The sequence below is a fragment of the Clarias gariepinus genome, chromosome 7, assembly GCF_024256425.1.
Source record: "Clarias gariepinus isolate MV-2021 ecotype Netherlands chromosome 7, CGAR_prim_01v2, whole genome shotgun sequence".
NCBI classification, from domain to species: domain Eukaryota; kingdom Metazoa; phylum Chordata; class Actinopteri; order Siluriformes; family Clariidae; genus Clarias; species Clarias gariepinus.
Window position 1 is genome coordinate 2,648,900 of NC_071106.1, and position 13,601 is coordinate 2,662,500.

A 13,601-nucleotide genomic window follows, 5' to 3' on the forward strand; every position below is an offset into this window, starting at 1 on the left:
TTCCCTCAGGTTTACAGTAGTTACTGCATTAACACTGTGTTATCCACATTTTTTATAGTAAAGTGTGTAATGTTTAGACAGAATTTATCTTCATTCAGTAAATAATCCTAACACTCACACATTACAGATTTATGTTCATGTACTCACTGTTATTACTCCCAGCAAATAACTTCATGTTTTTCTCGCCACAAAAACGACCTTCAGACTTTCACTTTGAACTAATCTCCTCTCTCTCTCTCTCTCTCTCTCTCTCTCTTTCTCGTCCCAGACACGTGATGACTATGTCAGGATAGAGGGATATTGTAGGCGGGGCATTGGTGTGGAGTGAAGACTTTAATAATGAAACACACAAACACAAACCAACAAAACAGGAAAATAGACAGGAGCAAAAAACAAGTACAAGTACAGACACCAAGCCAGTAGACAGACGATACACAAGCAGAACCTAAACACAACCCCAAAGTCGATTTATACACCTGTGGCTAAACAAGACGCAGGAGATCACAAGGAAACCCATGTGACACAGGTGCATCCTGGGAAATTACGTCCCAGCCAAAGTCCACATAAACTACAAGAGTCCATGGGCAAAAGGCACCCCCTAGGGGTTATTCCTGACACAGTAATTAGATCAAGTCAGACTTCCGGAGAGTGTGATGGCGTAAAGACGTGTTGAATCTTGCTCCCGCATTGCTATCTTTATAACTGTTTCAGTAACCTTCCACTCACTTTTATTTTGCTGTTAATTGGACAATATTGAGGTCAGACACACACCGATACCAAATGATGGCAGCCAAATCAACAAAACAAAGCAAAAAAGATCAGAAAGCTGAGGCGTGTGGAGACGACGGTAAAGACATTAACATGGCCGCGATCACCAGCCTTTTGGAAGAACACAGGGCTGCTATATCGACAGAGTTTAAAACCACTGTTTCGACACTCGATGTACGGACCGAATTCAAGCTATCGTGACGGAACATGCCTCGAAAATTAGCTCGTTGGAAGCCCACGCGAATTCACAGGAGGAGCGCTCACGAGCCCTGGATAATACATGTGCCATGTTAACAGAGAGCAATGCCAAGTTGTTCTCTAAGGTTGTGGATCTCGAATCACGCAGTCGACGTAACAACATAAGAATCATCGGATTACCTGAATCTATCGAAGGTCCCCGCCCCTCTATCTTCTTCTCCGATCTACCCGTAGAAGTGCTGGGAAACGGGGTCCTGGAATCCCCCCGGAGTGTGACAGGGCTCATCGATCGCTGACTGACAAACCGAAGCCGGGACAGAGGCCTAAGCCCGTCATAATCCGGCTCCACAAGTTTCAACAGAAAGACAAAATCATCCGTGAGGCCAGAGCGAGGAGGGGGAAGCTTCAGTACCGCGGATCCCCTATTGCTATCTACGAAGACTACGCACCAGAGGTTGTGGAACAACGTTCTAAATATAAAGAGGTGCTATCCGAACTCTACAAATTGGGACTAAAACCATCACTGTCGTTCCCGGCCAGGTTAACCATCGTAATGAAGGAGGGTAATAGGAGGAGATTTGTGACGGTCGCCGAAGCGAAAGAATATGCTGCATCTCTATGTTCAGCTGAAAACTAAACTCGAAGTGCCCAATGTAGCAACTTGCTACTGGTTCGGTTAGTGATTCAAAACGCAACGTTTGTAAATTGTTCAGAACAATGCTCAATCAAGAGGTTAAAATGTTATTGTTTGGCTGCTATATATTTAATATGCCAGTGTTTAGACTGTCCCAATCTCATAGGCACCTTTTATTTAATGTTACAGGTGGGCTGTACACCACTGTGCTAATGATTTTCTTGAAACAGACCCGCCTTTTAGATATCATTATGTCAGCCTATAGTACTAATTTCTATTTTTTTTTTTTTTGTCCAATTTTCATTTACATTACAAACAGTGGGGCTAACCCTTATGTTAAATGAAGGGAGCGAGACTTTGGAAGTGTTGAGCTGTTTAGCTTAGATATTTACACTTTGGGGTTAACTTTAAGGCCACAATTAGTGTATGTTTGTGTGGTTTTTTTTTTTGTTTATTTTTTTTTACGGGTCAGATGGTCCCAAACTGCTCTATACATCGACTTAGATGGCGGTTGCTAATACAGCAAAGGGGGGTAAAGATATACGCCTCATTTCATGGAATACTAAAGGATTAAACAAGGCCGTTAAGATTGGTAAGGTATTGACACAGTTGAGACATTTAAAAGGAGATGTCATATTTCTACAGGAAACGCATCTTGAAACAACAAATGTCCAACGTATTAAAAGATCGTGGATGAGCCACATTTTTTATTAACCTTTTTGCTAAAATCCCAAACAGTGACACTCATCACATACTGATAGGAGGTGATTTTAACTTTGTGCAAGACACTGTTCTTGATAGGTCGTCACCCAAACAAATTAGTCTGTCAAAATCTGCCAAAGTAGTACGCAACTGCTCATCATGTTTAGGAATTTCAGATCCCTGGAGGTTTAGAAATCCCCATAGCAAAGTATTTTCCTTTTTTTCTCCTCCGCATCAGAACTTCTCGCGAATTAACTTTTTTTTGATTGATAATAAATTGCTACACTTGGTTACTGCTAGTAATTATCATCCTATAGTTATTTCAGACCATGCCCCCACATCGCTCGATATTAATCTTCCCTCTCCCACTTCCCCATCCCTATGGAAGTTCAGCTCTCACCTTTTAGCAAATCAGGATTTTAAGAACTTTGTGGCAACTCAAATTAATAATTACATGGAATACAATGACACCGCTGAAATGAACAGTGAATTTTTATGGGAGGCGCTCAAAGCTTTTGTCCGCGGCCAGATTATTTCGTTTACTTCACATTTAAATAAGGCTGATAGGGCTAAGAGACAGGAAATTTTAGACAAACTTTTCAAACTCGACGAAACTTGCGCCGTCTCCCCTTCTCCGATCTTATATAAAAAAAGGCTTGTATTACAATCAGAATATAACTGTCTAATGACACACGATGTAGAGAGACAATTACGACAAACCAAACAACGTTTCTTCGAGCATGGTGACAAGGCGGGTATATTACTAGCCCAACAGGCCCGTGCAGCCAGTGCATCAAGGGTAATCCCAAGAATTATTTCCTCTAGCGGTAATCTTACTACAGACCCGGCCGAAATTAACAAAATTTTTCTAGACTTTTACACTAACCTTTATACATCCGAGTATCCTTTAAATTTAACAGATATTCCCAATCCCCTAAATTCACTAAATTACCCTAAAATTAACAAGGATGCAGTTGAAAAACTAGGCAGCCCCATTTCTCCTCAGGAGATCCAAGAAGCTATTAAGTCAATGCAGAATGGAAAATCCCCAGGCCCTGATGGCTTTACAGTTGAATTTTATAAGGCATACTCTAATTTGTTAACCCCAGTCCTAGTGAAGATGTATAATGATTACTTTCAAATTGGTAAATTGCCGGTTACTTTATACTCGGCATCTATATCCTTGCTTCTGAAAAAGGACAAGGACCCCACATCTTGTGCTAGACTTTAAGATTTTAGCCAAAGTTCTTTCCCTTCGCCTCCAGGATGTTATGTCATCTGTAATTTCTCCAGATCAAACTGGCTTCACATACGGAAGACATTCTTTTTTTAATACTAGAAGACTACTTAATATTCTTTTCTCTCCTTCAGCCAACACTCCTGAGGTTATAGTTTCGCTGGATGCAGAGAAGGCGTTCGATAGGGTGGAATGGGAATATCTCTTCTTCGCACTGGACAAATTTGGATTCGACCCTAAATTTATTTCTTGGATTCGATTACTTTACGCCGCTCCAACTGCCTCAATACACACCAATGGTGTTTGCTCACAGCAGTTCTTACTCCAACGGGGTACACGCCAAGGATGTCCACTCTCACCCCTGCTATTTAATATAGCTATTGAACCTTTAGCTATCTGGCTTCGCAGTTGTGACACATTTAAAGGTATTATCCGTCATGGTCAAACTCATACACTCTCTCTTTATGCGGATGACCTGTTATTATACATTTCGGACCCCTTAGTTTCCCTCCCTCCTATATTACGCATTTTAGACCAGTTTGGCCATTGTTCTGGGTACAAGTTGAATTTCCAAAAAAGTGAGCTATTTTTTGTAAACCACTTAGCTAAATCTCTTCCTGCATCTTCATTCCCCTTTAAGATAGCCTTGGAAGGGTTTAAATATTTGGGCATATCCATAACCAATTCATTTAAAGACTTGTTTTTTAATAATTTCACCCCACTCTTGGATAAATGTAAATCAGATTTTGCTCATTGGAAATCCCTCTCATTATCTCTAATAGGCCGTGTGAATCTTATTAAAATGATTATTTTGCCAAAATGTTTGTATCTTTTTCACCATGTCCCTGTCTATCTTAATAAATCTTTTTTCACAAATCTAGATCAACAATTGAACGGGTTCCTTTGGAGTAACAAACCGGCTCGTATTAGGAAATCAGTGCTTCAACTTTCCAAATCTGAAGGAGGTTTAGCGCTTCCAAACTTTCATCATTACTTCTGGGCCTGCAATATTATTAAACTGCTTTATTGGGTAGACCATAAGGGTTGTGTCACTACCCCGCCCTGGCTACATATAGAGGTATCCTCGTCTCATTCCCTGCCTTCTAATATCTGCTCATAGCTTCCTATTGAGCTGCACAAAATCTCACGCAACCCAGTAGTCACTAATACCATCAAGATCTGGCTTCAATTCAGAAAACAATTTGGCCTGCACAAAGCGTCTATTAACATGCCAATTTCAAATAATCATTTGTTCCCACCATCTCTTTTGGACCGTATTTTCGACATTTGGGCAAATAAGGGCCTTTGTACTTTAAATGACCTGTATGAAAACGATATTTTTAACTCTTTTTCTTCTTTATCAACTAAATTTAACCTCCTTAATAACCACCTCTTGCTTTTTTCAAGTAAGGCACTTCATTCAAAAATTGTTTCCTCACTTTCCTAATCGACCCCCTGAATCGGAACTCGATTCAATTCTTACCCTGGACCCAGGTCAGAGACGACTGATATCCAGTATCTATTATAAAATATCCTCCCTTACCCCATCTCCACTCAATTCTCTTAAACAAACCTGGGAGCAGGATTTGGGTTTTGACATATCTGAGGATTAGTGGAAAAATATTCTTGATTTAATTCATTCTTCGTCTATCTGTGCCAGACATGCTTTAATACAATGTAAAGTGCTTCACAGAGCTCATTACACGAATGCTAAATTGGCTAAAATATTTTCAAACATAAGTGATGAGTGTAATAGATGTAAACATTCCCCAGCTGATCACCTTCATATGTTCTGGTCTTGCCCGAGACTAACAGACTACTGGTCAGACATTTTTAGAACAATCTCACAGGCCCTTAATCTCACCATTGCCCCTAATGTACTGACTGTCCTGTTTGGGCTTTCCCCAACCTCAATTATATCATCCATGATGCGCGGAGTCATTGCCTTTACCACTGTTAGCTAGACGTGCAATCCTTCTTAAATGGAAACACGTTTCTCCCCCATTATATGAAGACTGGGCACGAGAAGTATTACATTGTATTCATCTTGAAAAGATCAGATTTTCTTATAAAGGATCATTGAGTTCTTTCTACAAAACATGGGATCCCATTCTGAGTATTATTAGACAAGTTAATACATCACCTGGACCTTCCCCTTAGAGACCTAATAGAGAATCATTTGACCAGACCTTATTTTTATTGTAAATTAATTCGTTTATTTTTTTATTTATTTATTTATTTATTTTTTTTTATGTTATATGTGGCCTGGGAAGGGTTGTGGGCGGGAGGGTATGTTGGCTATTTTTTGTTTTGTTTTGTTTTGTTGTTGTTTCATATAGTAGACACTATGTTTAGTTTATGGCTGAGGTAATACACTCTGTAGGTCTGCAAAAAATTAATAAAAATAATGGGATAAGTAATTAGATTAAGTCGATCTGCCAGAAGGCTTAATTAACACTAATTATCTGAATAACTAGTGAAAACCGTCTCTGTAATAACGGTGTTCAGCGTCCTGAGCCATGGCCTGGGTCATCTCCAGACCTAAACCCAATAGAACACTGTTGTACAAAAGAACAGTGAAGAAGGCAGGAGCAGTAAGGAAACCGTCTTCTGTACATGATCTTTAGGAAGCGATCAAGCAAACACCAGAGGACTGCAGACATGTTTCTGACTCTATACCCAGCTGGATCCAACAGGTTTCCTAATATTACTGACATTTTTTTGGCACCACAGGAGCCCATGAAAAACCATTTGCATTGCTATACAGTGATTTATTTGTTGTGTCCCAACACAATATTAACACTAACCACCACATATTGACACCACAGTTTTCAGCACAAGACAGGATTTTATCAAAACAGAACAGTACAAGTAACATTTTGGTATTTACTTTCTACGGGTCCTGTGAGGGGACACATGCACCAGTACCTGTAATCACTCCTTGGCTAACTGTTTCTCTCCAGGTTTATTCCAGAGTACCACTGCAAAAAAGCAGTAATTTAGAAACTTACTTTAGAATTGTCAAGCAACGATAACAACTCAGATAAGTAAGGTGATATTCACACAAACAAAACCCATTCCTAACATTAACAAAGTTTGATTAACAAAGTCCATGAAAATATAAATGCTACAGTTACTCACATGTTTGCACTGAAGTAAGCCCTAAACACATTTTTTATAAACTCGACAGCCTGCTAAGGATAAACTTTATGCATTGCTTCTGATAGTACAACCTTTATAAATAAAATACTGTCAAGAAAATAAAGAAAAAGGTTTAAGTTACCGTTAGTTTGTTGGTGCAGATGCCAATAATCGCAGAGTTGAAGACGAAGGACTTCCTCGTGTGGCCTCTTCAGGATAAAAGCTTTATAAATACATAATGACGTTTGCAGCAAGTTCCTATATACTTGACTGAAAATTATCTTTTAAATTGCTGCTGCTACACAAAACAAATTACTTTGATAGAACAGTAATGAGATTTGATCAGCTTTGCACTTCATTAATTTCATGTACCATTAAATTTATCAGAGATGGCATAATATTACTATTTTTATATCATGATTTGTAAGAGATCTAAGCTATTAGTCTATATAATATTAATACACTGTTTAAGGAAAGACAACATTTATTTATAAGTTATATAGTTCATGGCAATAATATACATTTTATAATGTACCAGTTTTTGTTTCAATGTATTTTTCAATATTTTATTTCAGAGATGTGTAATGGCCATAGTAACAGCAACAGGTATCCAAGGTGTTTATGTTACCAGGGTAACGCATTGAGTAAAAGATGTATGTGTTAACATCGTCACATGGAGTTTCGTTTGAAGGAATTTTGTCCAGGGAAGTTCCCTTAAAGCAGTGGTGCTCAACTCTGGTCTTGGACGACCACCTGCCCATCTTACAGTGGTGGCCAAAAGTATTAAGACAGCATACAGTATGGCTTGTATTTTATTGATGGAACAAATTTATGTCAGGACTTTTACTTTATGACTGCACAAAAATGCATTGGGAATTGTAAAATTCTGTCCCCAAAAAAATTCTGTACATGATAATAAGGAAGCGATCAAGCAGGGACGGACTGAGTAAGTGACGCCAGAGTACTGCAGACGTCTTTCTGACTCCGGATCCAGCAGGTTCTAAAGAATAGCAATGTGTGCAGGACATAAGAGATTGGATGTTAATTAATTTCCTTCTGCTTAATCCTGATAAGACAGAAGTTCTAGTCATAGGACCACAAGCAGCTAGAAGTAAGCTTTCTGATCACACTGTGATTTTAAATGGCCTTTCTGTTCCATCGAGTGCAACAGTAAAAGACCTCGTGTGATTATAGATTCAAGCCTTTCATTTAAAGCACATGTAGATAATATTACCAGGATAGCATTCTTTCACCTCAGAAATATTGCCAAGATAAGAAATATATTGTCACTAAACGATTCAGAAAAACTAGTTCATGCTTTTATCACGTCTAGGTTGGATGATTATAACGCCTTACTGTCTGGTTGTTCAACTAGGTGCTTAAACAAGCTTCAATTAGTCCAGAATGCAGCAGCGAGAGTCCTCACTCGAACCAGAAGATATGAGCACACCACCCCTATCTTATCCACATTGCATTGGCTTCCTGTGAAATTTCGCATCGATTTTAAAATACTACTCTTGACGTATAAAGCATTAAATGGTCTCGCGCCGCAGTATCTGAGTGAACTGCTAGTGTCTTACAATCCGCCACGCCTACTTCGATCAAAGGATGCAGGCTGCTTGTCAGTACCGCGTATTACTAAAACTACAGCAGGGGGCAGAGCTTTTTCTTACAAAGCCCCAAAGTTATGGAATAGTCTTCCAAATAGTGTTCGGGACTCAGACACAGTCTCAGTGTTTAAGTCCAGGCTAAAAACCTATTTATTTAGCCAAGCATTTTTATAAATAGATTAGCCTTAGGTGGTCCTGTCCTTGACTGATGCAGACACCTGTTCACTGAGGACCTGTGACTTTAGTCGCTCAATAGTTCAGGACTGGAATTTTTCACAGTCTACCTGAGCCTCCAGGAACAAACTGGACTTTAATCTTACACATCTCCTCTTATACTGAACTTCCAGTCTCGCATATTATTATGCACATCAATCCCTGCTATCTGTTTTCACCCAGATGAGGATGGGTTCCCTGTTGAGTCTGGTTCCTCTCAAGGTTTCTTCCTATTACCATCTCAGGGAGTTTTTCCTTGCCACTGTCGCCGTCGACCTAGGCTTGCTTATCAGGGACAATCATATAATTTAGATTCATACCCATTCACATTTCATACAAACTTAATTCTTTTGATTGTGTAAAGCTGCTTTGTGATGATGTAAATCGTTAAAAGCGCTATACAAATAAAATTGAATTGAATTGAATTAAAATATACTATATTAAAATAAACTATTTATATTATATTATAATATTTTGAATTTTCATTCCCAGGGTTAGTTTTCTGGATTATCTGTTCATAAAGACTTTATCCACTTCTCACACCCAATCACAGTCTATCGGCAATTTGGGAACATTAATCAGCTATTCAATTTTGCTGGATTATCTTTTGCTTTGATTACAATAATTCCATTCAGAATCACATTAATTTCTCTTCAAGATCTTGTATTAATAATGTGAGAGTCAGACCGCTGTGTAAAGCCCTCTTCATCCCAAAGATTCTCAATGGGGTTAAGGTCTGGACTCTAGTGAACTAAATTGTTAGTATTTCAAATAGCATGGAAGGAGAGCATCCTAAATTATAGAAAAGCTCTTAGTGTAGCTAGATCAACGTATCTCTCCACTCTTATAGAAAATAACAAAAATAATCCTAGATCTTTATTTAACACCGTAGCCAAATTATCTAGAAATAAGAACACTTCAGAAATCTCCACAACAACATCGTGCAATAGTGAGGACTTTATGAACTTTTTTAATAATAAAATTGTAAATATCAGGCATGAAATTGAGGCTTCAAAACCGGACAATGCAATTGATGCAGATGTTAAACTATCTGTGTCAGATCGAACCTAGAATACTTTACTCCCCTTGAAGAGAATGAACTAATTTCACTCATCTCTTCTGCAACTTCATCAACCTGTATATTAGAATCTATACCGACACATTTTCTTAAACAGATAGTACCAGCAATAACAGAACCCCTCTTGAGAATAATTAATTCCTCACTCAGCATTGGGTATGTTCCAAAATCTTTTAAATTAGCAGTAATTAAACCGATAATAAAGAAACCTGACCTCGACCCCTGTCAGCTGTCCAATTACAGGCCAATATCAAACCTTTCCTTCATCTCTAAGATTTTCGAAAAGATAGTAGCAGAGCAGCTATGCTCATATATACATAGAAATAGCATACATGAACTATATCAGTCAGGATTTAGGCCCCATCACAGCTCAGAAACAGCACTCGTTAAAGTAGTAAATGACCTCCTATTGGCCACTGATCAGGGTTGTGTAACTATGCTTGTATTACTCGATCTCAGTGCAGCTTTTGACATCATTGATCATGGTATTCTCCTTCACAGATTAGAAAATGTAGTAGGAATTAAGGGTACAGCCCTTTCCTGGCTCAGATCCTATCTGACTGACCATTATCAGTATGGAGACCTAAATAGTGATTATTCTGCATGCTCTCTAGTGGAGTTTGGTGTTCCACAAGGTTCAGTTTTAGGCTGACTGCTTTTTTCCCCTATTCATCCTTCCTCATAATCCATAAACATGGTATTAGTTTTCATTGTTATGCTGACGACACACAGTTATATGTTTCAGCAAAACCAGATGAGAAAAACCAGCTTACTAAAGTTGAGCAATGTGTGCAGGACATACAGTAAGAGATTGGATGCTAATTAATTTTCTTCTGCATAATCCTGATAAGACAGAAGTTCTAGTCATAGGACCGCATTCAGCCAGAAGTAAGATGTTAGATCACACTGGAACTTTAGATGGCCTTTCTGTTCCATCAAGTGCAACAGTAAAAGACCTTGGTGTGATTATAGATTCCAGCCTTTCATTTAAAGCACATGTAGATAATATTACCAGTATAGCATTCTTTCATCTCAGAAATATTGCCAAGATAAGAAATATACTGTCGCTAAATGATGCAGAAAAACTAGGTCATGCTTTTATCACCCCTAGGTTGGACTATTGTAATGCCTTACTGTCTGGTTGTTCAATTAGATGCATAAACAAACTTTAGCTAGTCCAGAATGCAGCAGCGAGAGTCCTGGGACTTAGAGTATTATGGTGAACTGTTATGTTTAGATGCTGTCTTCCCCACTCTCATTGATCACTCAGGTTTGTTGACGGTGAGGTGATTGTTTGCTTTACATCTCAGGGGGCCCTAATGTCTGCGCTTCCTTTTGGCTCTCCCCTTTTAGTTATGCTATTATAGTTAGTCCTGCCGGAGTCTTTGCTTGCACTCTACACTAAATATACATTCACATTATACATTATGCGACTGTGACCATACCTAACCATTATCACAGTGAGGTTGGGTTCCCTGTTGAGTCTGGTTCCTCTCAAGGTTTCTTCCTATTACCTTCTCAGGGAGTTTTTCCTTACCACTGTCGCCCGCGGCTTGCTCACCAGAAACGATCTGCTCATTTTAATTTATGCACACTCACAATTCATACAGACTTAAATAATTCTTTTGATTGTGTAAAGCTACTTTGCGACAATGACAATTTTTAATAGCGCTATACAAATAAAATTGAATTGAATTGAATAATGATGGGTCGTTCATTAACGATTCTTTTTTTTTTTTTAACGAATCTTTAATGTGACCCAGAAGAACGAGTAATCTCAGAGAGTGATTCATTCATTTTCTTCTAGGCGAGCATGCGCAAATCACCGCGAAACCTCCGAAGGTTATGTACAGGAAACAGAATTAAACGATTCTCCTCAATGACTCTTCTACTCTGAGTCGTTTGTTCTTTTGTTAAGTGACTCCCATAGACGCTATGCGGTGCAATAGATAAAAAAAACGAACGACTCAGACTAGACGAAATGAGAGGTGAGATACTAATTCTGTTTATTATATTGTATGTCCTTCGCTGCATTGTAATATTGTCATTACTGGAACTATAGCTAAAATTTGTGTATGTAGACGTATTGGGGGTCTTTTTAATGAACTGAGTCACTAAAATAATTCTAACTTCCCATCACTACTGGACTGTGGTGGCCAATCCATGTGTGAAAATGAGGTCACATGATCCCTGAAGCATTCTTTCACAATTTGAGCCTAATGAATTTTGGCAACATCATTTTGGAATATGCCCCGTGCCATCAGGGAAAAAAAACTCCATAGATGTGATAACCTGGTCATTTAGTACATTCAGCTGACTTCATTTTAGGCCTGAGCAACAGAAGTTTTCTTTGCTTGATGCAGGACAATTTTATGACTCTTCTAAAACAGAGCAAAATTTTTGCCATGACAACAGGATATGTCTTCTGATATGTTGTTTAAAAAATGAGAAGCTCCTCACTGCACCACTTAGGGTTACATAACTTGTTGCAGTTGAACTGTATTAATCACTGCAGTAGTTATCCAATGGAAGAGTCTTAACTATTTGCTCACTTACATCCACATCATTATTTATTTATTTGTTTATTTAGCAGTGTGTATTTACTGGAGAGTTCAAAACATAAATATTGTGCCCTTTTCACATTTTCAGTTTTTGCTGACAGAAGAGGTCAAAAACATTTATTATATAAAAAATCATTAATAAAACAGATTAGAAGAGTGGAGAGAGTGGACAGCTTCCGATACCTTGGTGTTCACGTCATGCAGGAACTGTCATGGTCCTATCGCATCAACCATGGGGAAAAAGGCCAGCGTCTCTACCACCTCAGCTGCTTGAAAGACCTCCAGGGTGCTCAGGAACTTTTACTCCTGCACCATAGAGAGCATCCTGATGGAAAACATCATAACCTGGGTCGGGAACAGCACCATGCAGGACAGATGAACCCTACAGAGGGTGGAGCGATCAGCTGTGCGCATCATCTGCACCGAGCTCCCTGACCTACACTTCATCTACAGCAAGCGGCCAGGAAGATCGTGAAGGACCTCAGCCCCCTAAATAATGGACTGTTCTCTCTGTTGCGGTGCAGGAAATCATCTCCGCTCCGTGAAGGCCAACACAGAGAGACAGAGGAGGAGCTTCTTCCCGCAGGCGATGTTTCTCAGAACACCACACAGGACTAAACCATTGCACATTTGTGGAGATTTGGACACACCCTGGACATTTATGGACATTGCACAAAATAGTCTGACAAGGAATCTACAAATTCATACGTATTTGCACACTCCCTGGATATTTCTATTTAAATTTTTGTTTCACAACTTTCTATATTTGTTTTTTATATTTTACATTTTGTTCATATCTTCTATAGCTATATTTTCTATAGATTTCAAGATTCAAGATTTTTATTGCCATATATACCTAGGTACAATGAAATTTTTATTTTGTTCTAGACTTTCAAGAACAAGAAGGTACAAGGGCAGTGAACAATAAAATTATATTTATATATAAACAATATAAACAAGAACGAACAACAACAAAAAGGAGAATAGAATTTTAAATTTAGAGTGTAAATAACCCATAATACGGTTTAACAACCCTCTCCTAGTACACTGTGGTACAAGTAAACAATTAAAATTACAAAGTGAAGGTAAAGTGATGAGTGGATGATGTAATGTATGATATGTAAAGTGGTGCAGTTTCCTAATCTAGATAACGTAGAGTTGTGCAAGATAGTCCACTGTAAAGTTCAGGGTACATTTGAGCAGGAGGGGTAGCCTTAGACATGTTACATCGGTGGAAGTGGTAGTGGGTGGTAGCCAAAGTTCTATATTTTATTTCCTATTTTATTCTATAATTTCTTATTGATAATCTTTTTTAAGGTCATGGGCGGTTGAATAAACATTTCACTGCATATTGTGCTGTGTATTGACAAATAAATGTGTGTGTGACAAATAACATGGTATAGATTTTTTTTAATTTTGTGAGGCGAACAAAATCTAATCTTTTAGACTCTACTGCCCC

The 13,601-nt window shown here is 38.5% G+C and overlaps 1 pseudogene; it reads right to left on the minus strand.

Moving 5' to 3' along the window:
* Positions 1-7,607: 7,607 nt before the first annotated feature.
* The window catches only part of LOC128528136 (NLR family CARD domain-containing protein 3-like), an 18,580-nt pseudogene continuing 12,586 nt past the window's right edge, over positions 7,608-13,601 (minus strand).